Raw genomic sequence first — 6,629 nt, 5'->3', positions numbered from 1 at the left:
AGCATACTTACCGGTGTCACTGGTGAACACAATAATGTTATTTGTATGGGCAAATCAACCCATGAGTCGGGGCAAATAATGGTGAGTCGGTGGCTCAGTCGGTAGCGTCACGCGGACTTCGGGCCCAAGGCAGCAATGTCGTGGGTTCGGATCCTGGTGACTGCTACTAAATTTTATCAGTACAGTTCACCTTTGTACCGTACCGGCTCACCCCTTGCTTTGCTGTAAACGATCCACGCACGGGCACTTAGTCTATGTGGACGGGCTAATGCAAGGTTAAAAGAGGCTGTCAACCTCTTAAAAAAACCAAATCTCAGTCAACAACAATCCTAACTTCTCGTCCATTAATTAACCAAAGTCATTGGTAATATACGTAATGTATTTCCTCTTTCCCTCCCTTCCCATAGCATTTTTAGAATTGCAGATGCATTATCTAACTGCCACCAACGGTTCCCACACTCCGCACTGCTCGCCTCATGCTCGATACTGTACATTATTCTAATTATCACAAAGGGTTTCTACACTCCGGAATGCTCGCCTCGACTACTTCCTTCACCACTTCCTACGTCGTAGACCTGTTTCCCTCCCTTCCTATAGCATTTTAGAATTTCAAATAGATTAATTTAACTTTCACAAAGGGTTCCCACACTCCGGACTGTTCACCTTGACTACATCCTTCACCGCTTCCTACGTCGTGGACCTGTTTCCCTCCCTTCCTATAGCATTTTAGAATTTCAAATAGATTAATTTAACTTTCACAAAGGGTTCCTACACTCCGGACTGCTCACCTTGACTACATCCTTCACCGCTTCCTATGTCGTGGATCTGTTTCCCTCCCTTCCTACAGCATTTTAGTATTGAATGTATATTAATCTAACTGTCACAAAGGGTTTCTACACTCCGGACTGCTCGCCTAGACTACTTCCATCACCGCTTCCTGCGTCGTGGACCTGTTTCCCTCCCTTCCCATAGCATTTTAGAATTGCAGTAACACTAATCTAACTGTCACAAGGGGTTTCTACACTCCAGAATGCTCGCTTCGACTACTTCCATTACCACTTCCTACGTCGTGGACCTGTTTCCCTCCCTTCCTATAGCATTTTAGTATTGCAGGTATATTAATCTAACTGTCACAAAGGGTTTCTACACCCCGGACTGCTCGCCTCGACTACTTCCATTACCACTTCCTACGTCGTGGACCTGTTTCCCTCCCTTCCTATAGCATTTTAGTATTGCAGGTATATTAATCTAACTGTCACAAAGGGTTTCTACACCCCGGACTGCTCGCCTCGACTACTTCCATTACCACTTCCTACGTCGTGGACCTGTTTCCCTCCCTTCCCATAGCATTTTAGAATTGTAGTTACATTAATCTAACTCTCACAAAGGGTTTCTACACTCCAGAATGCTCGCCTCGACTACTTCCATTACCACTTCCTACGTCGTGGACCTGTTTCCCTCCCTTCCTACACCATTTTAATATTGCAGTTACATTAAGCTAACTGTCACAAAGGGTTTCTACACTCCAGAATGCTCGCCTCGACTACTTCCCTTACCACTTCCTACGTCGTGGACCTGTTTCCCTCCCTTCCCATAGCATTTTAGAATTGCAGTTACACTAATCTAACTGTAACAAAGGGTTTCTACACTCCAGAATGCTCGCCTCGACTACTTCCATTACCACTTCCTAAGTCGTGGACCTGTTTCCTTCCCTTCCTATAGCATTTTAGTATTGCAGGTATATTAATCTAACTGTCACAAAGGGTTTCTACACCCCGGACTGCTCGCCTCGACTACTTCCATTACCACTTCCTACGTCGTGGACCTGTTTCCCTCCCTTCCTATAGCATTTTAGTATTGCAGGTATATTAATCTAACTGTCACAAAGGGTTTCTACACTCCGGACTGCTCGCCTTGACTAATTCCATTACCGTTTACTACGTCGTGGACCTGTTTCCTTCCCTTCTTATAGCATTTTAGTATTGCAGGTATATTAATCTAGCTGCCACAAAGGGTTTCTACACTCCGGACTGCTCGCCTTGACTACTTTCTTTACCGCTTCCTACGTCGTGGACCTATTTCCCTCCCTTCCTATAGCATTTTATTATGGCAGATACATTAATCTAACTGCCACAAAGGGTTCCCACACTCCGGACTGCTCGACTCGACGACTTCCTTCACCACTTCCTAAGTGTCGTGGACCTGTTTCCCTCCCTTCCCATAGCATTTTTAGAATTGCAGATACATTATTCTAATTGTCACAAAGGCTTCCCACACTCCGGACTGCTCACATTGACTACTTCCTTCACCACTTCTTACATCGTGGACCTGTTTCTCTCCCTTCCCATAGCATTTTAGTATTGCAGGTATATTAATCTAGCTGCCACAAAGGGTTTCTACACTCCGGACTGCTCGCCTTGACTACTTTCTTTACCGCTCCCTACGTCGTGGACCTGTTTCCCTACCTTCCTATAGCATTTTATTATGGCAGATACATTAATCTAACTGCCACAAAGGGTTCCCACACTCCGGACTGCTCGCCTCGACTACTTCCTTCACCACTTCCTAAGTGTCATGGACCTGTTTCCCTCCCTTCCCATAGCATTTTTAGAATTGCAGATACATTATTCTAATTGTCACAAAGGCTTCCCACACTCCGGACTGCTCACATTGACTACTTCCTTCACCACTTCCTACATCGTGGACATGTTTCTCTCCCTTCCCATAGCATTTTTAGAATTGCAGATAAATTATTCCAACTGTCATAAAGGCCCCCCACACTCCGCAGCGCTCGCATTGACTACTTCCCTCACTATTACCTTCACTACTTCGTACATCGTAGACCTGTTTCTCTATTTTTCCATAGCATTTAAGTATTACAGATACGTTAATTTAACAGTCATAAAGGTTTTCCGTACTCCTTTCTTTTCACTGCTCACCTTTCCGCTTCCTTTACCACTCTCTACGTCGGGGACCTTTCCCCCCCCCCTTCGCATAGCATTTTAGTATAAAAATATACCAACATCTTTGAATATTTAATATTCAATGCCAACATTAAATTATTGGATAATATAAAAAGCTGCTTTGTTCTAAATACATACATACCTATATACTTTTAATTTAAAGGTGAATTTTAATACTGAAAATAAACGGTATATAACTGCCAACTAATATTGTTAAGTTCAATTTATTATTCTGAAAGTTGTGAAATTTAATTAGCTTAAATAACATTATTCTGAAAGCTGTGAAATTATAATGATATATATTCATAGATGCCAAACTGTTTACTCCATGAATGAAAGAGCTTAGAGTAAAAGTCGTTCTCTCTGTCTTAAGTAGACAACAAAATTGTTGGTCGCAAAACGTAAACAAATAAAAAGAAGAAGAAGGTAGCTCCTAATGTTATTCTTATGGGACAAATTAAAAAATGTTTTTTAAGTATTTTATTATTACTACTGAGTGGAATCGTCTAGAATTTTAATGGTGTCTTTACACTGGTGTCATAACTATTTGTGCAAAATTTGAACGCTATAAGTGCAACGGTTCTTGAGTTTTAGGTGCGAACACACACACACACACACACACATACCCCAGCGGACAACCTTTCTCCGACTCCGCTATACACGATACATAGATTCGTTCACTTCGTTCACTCATCTATTATCAGAATATTCTTTGTTAAAATATTTAGTCTCAACTCAACTAATGTTTTTCACAAGAGAATACTTTTGAAGCTAGAAATACTCAGAAATCACAAAGCTTTATTTTCCTCGAGAAAATCAGAAAGGAGGAAAATTACATAAAACACGTTCCAAAAGACAGAAGAGATAACTGGAAGTTGAGGTCAAGAGATAAATGATTTCCAGGAAAACTTCATTCTTCAGACGTTACTTGTAACTGTCTTATTTCACAACAGTTTGTTTGAACTGAACAACTCCCATTTTACCTGTCTCTTTGTTCGCGAAGCGCCTTGTTTAGCTAAATTTATCAAATATTACAGCACGAATAAAACACCAGTTTTTGTTAGGTATTGATATTTCAGAAGAAATTGTTTAAGCTCATTTATTGTACTGTAGATTCATATGTAAAACTTTAGGAAATATTCCGTCATGCAACTGAATGTGTGTCGCATGAAAACATTTATAGTTTATTTTATTTATATGAGGTTGAGGTAGTAAGAAAGTTTAAAAAAATATTTAAAAAAAATACTTTACTGCACGTTACTGTTTGTAAGCAAGAGAAACTATAACATTAATCCATAAATACCATTAAATTGTATGTGTACGTATATTATTTTACTGACACGGTTTCTTTCATCTTTATGAAACTGAAAAAATGTAATCGAAAACCATAGAGATACTATGGTTTTCGCTTGCTTCAACTTATATGTCTTAGGTAATGTTCTCCCTGGCTAGAGACACTTTTCGCATTTGAGAACACCTCCCACTATAACCTAGACGATTATTCGGATCGCCAGAAGATTTGTAGGTGCAGAGTAGACCTAGTTGATCGTTTTTTTATGTGAGCTCTAAAAGTATAAAAGTAAAGTAAGCTCCCAAGCTCTTAAGGATGGAAAAACATAATTTTATGTGTTTGCAAAATTAATATCGATTTCAATATTTTGCCGACGCGTAAACACGTGTTAATTTTAGATATAACATGTAACCATAGGTTCTGGCGCACACCACTGGGAGCGCCATGTATTTACGGCAATAGTGCTACGTAACTACATGGTACTCCCAGCGGTGTGCGCCAGAACCTATGGTAATCATTTTCTCAGCATGCTGACAGTCTATATTTAATTATTTTTGTCTTTGGAAATACTCATAGGTGAGATGTCTACTGCTTACATGTGTATCCAAAGTCAACGGCGTGTATGTGCATGTCAACACTGTGCATACACCATCCCCGCCGGGTAACTCAGTTAAACGATCAAACAAACTGCGCTACGTCTGTTATTAACTCCGAGCGAGCAATTTCGCTTTCTTTCGCCCTCGTTTGTTCTGATGAAGTATTAAAAGGAAGCCAGGCGTTGCCGCATTTGCTTCTTTCGGAGTCAGCGATACAGAAGATCACAGTTCCCCTCGCCACTCTTTCTTTAAACTGCGAGGAAAAGAGAAATTTTAATCTTTTTCTTAAAATAACAGTCGTCATCCCCTCTTGACTACCTGATCCGAATTATTCACCCAAGTTGGCGCAATCAATGGCTTCCACCCTAAAGTCACCCTCAAGGAATATTTGCGTCGACGCTTGCATGTGTGGAAAAGAATTGTTAGATTTTTTATTTAATGGTGAATGGTGTTCATTTTGTATGGTTGTGTTCAGTAACGGTGGATATATGAAGTTTAGATAATAGAATAAAGTGTTTACTTTTTTATATAATATTTAAAACTAGAGGACATCCAGTGGTCGAAAACTCGACCAAAAATACCTAATGTACTGACTTCTCTATTTTCATCCCTCGCTGGAAATAAAACATGTGATTGGAATTTCTTCCATTTGTTTTTATTTCCTGTTTATATTTTGTTGTTATTTCGTCACCAGCTGGCAACCCATAAAGCCATGTTAATTTTTTTTTTAATGTTTAATTAATTTTTATGATTATCTTTGAGTCTATTTTAATTTATAAAGGGATTCTTTGGTCTTATGTGATCGTTGGATTCTGCACACCTACAGGAAAATATATTTCTAACAGTATCCTTAGATTTTCCCTACGATGCACACGAGCTTAGAAAACAGGGTTTAAAGAATCATGCTTGCCTATTAATATATAGATGTTCATAAAACTATATGGTGATATTCACTTGTAAAAATGTTTAGATGCAAATTGTGAATTAATAACGCATATTTCAGTAAAGCGCAGAATACTTCTCGGACAACTGTATTAGTGTTTTTTAACTAACCAACAAGACAACTTAACAGCTTATTAATGTGGTAAAACCATATTTTAGAATGGAAAAATCAGTCAACCATAGGAAGGGGGGCAAAATGTTTAAGTTATCCCATACTTGAGTTTAAACTATGAGTTTAATTTCAGCGTACATAGAAAACAAAGTCTTATTCAATGAAACTCCGTAGTCATCGATATGTGCCACAATATAGTCATCGATATCGTGCCATATATTATCGATGTCCGTAGTCGTTTAAAGACGCTTCATCTATTATGCGCTTCTGTCTTACGCGCATCCATATATAAATCCCTAAGTACCCATGAACTTTTGAGAAAACTACAAGTCACACCCCCATAAACCATGCATTTAAAATATTCGTCATCACGAGAATCCTTGTGCAAACTATCCAGTAATTCATAAATTGCCCTTTAAGGTCGTAATTCCTTTCTAAAAGGAACTTTCCATATACCTAATGTTAAAAATGCCCCAGCTGTACTTATTTGTTTGTTATTCTTTCAATTTATTATCTTATCAAAATCATTATTATCTTATCAAAATAAGGTGTGATTATTTGTTTGTATTCCTGTATTCTGTTTTATTTATTTCAGCTTAACTTAACCAATCAGTTTTATTATTACTTATGAAGTCAAACGGGGTGAAGGCTGCGGGTAACAGCTAGTTAACTATAATCTTCAATCCTAAAAACTCTCCAATTCTTATAGTTTAACTAGCTTACCC

This window comes from Macrosteles quadrilineatus, unplaced genomic scaffold (genome assembly GCF_028750875.1).
Source record: "Macrosteles quadrilineatus isolate MER2022 unplaced genomic scaffold, UCM_ALF_1.0 Scaffold_4__1_contigs__length_99947679, whole genome shotgun sequence".
Classification (NCBI taxonomy): domain Eukaryota; kingdom Metazoa; phylum Arthropoda; class Insecta; order Hemiptera; family Cicadellidae; genus Macrosteles; species Macrosteles quadrilineatus.
The sequence above is the reverse complement of the archived record's forward strand: the minus strand, read 5'-3'. Positions refer to the sequence as shown.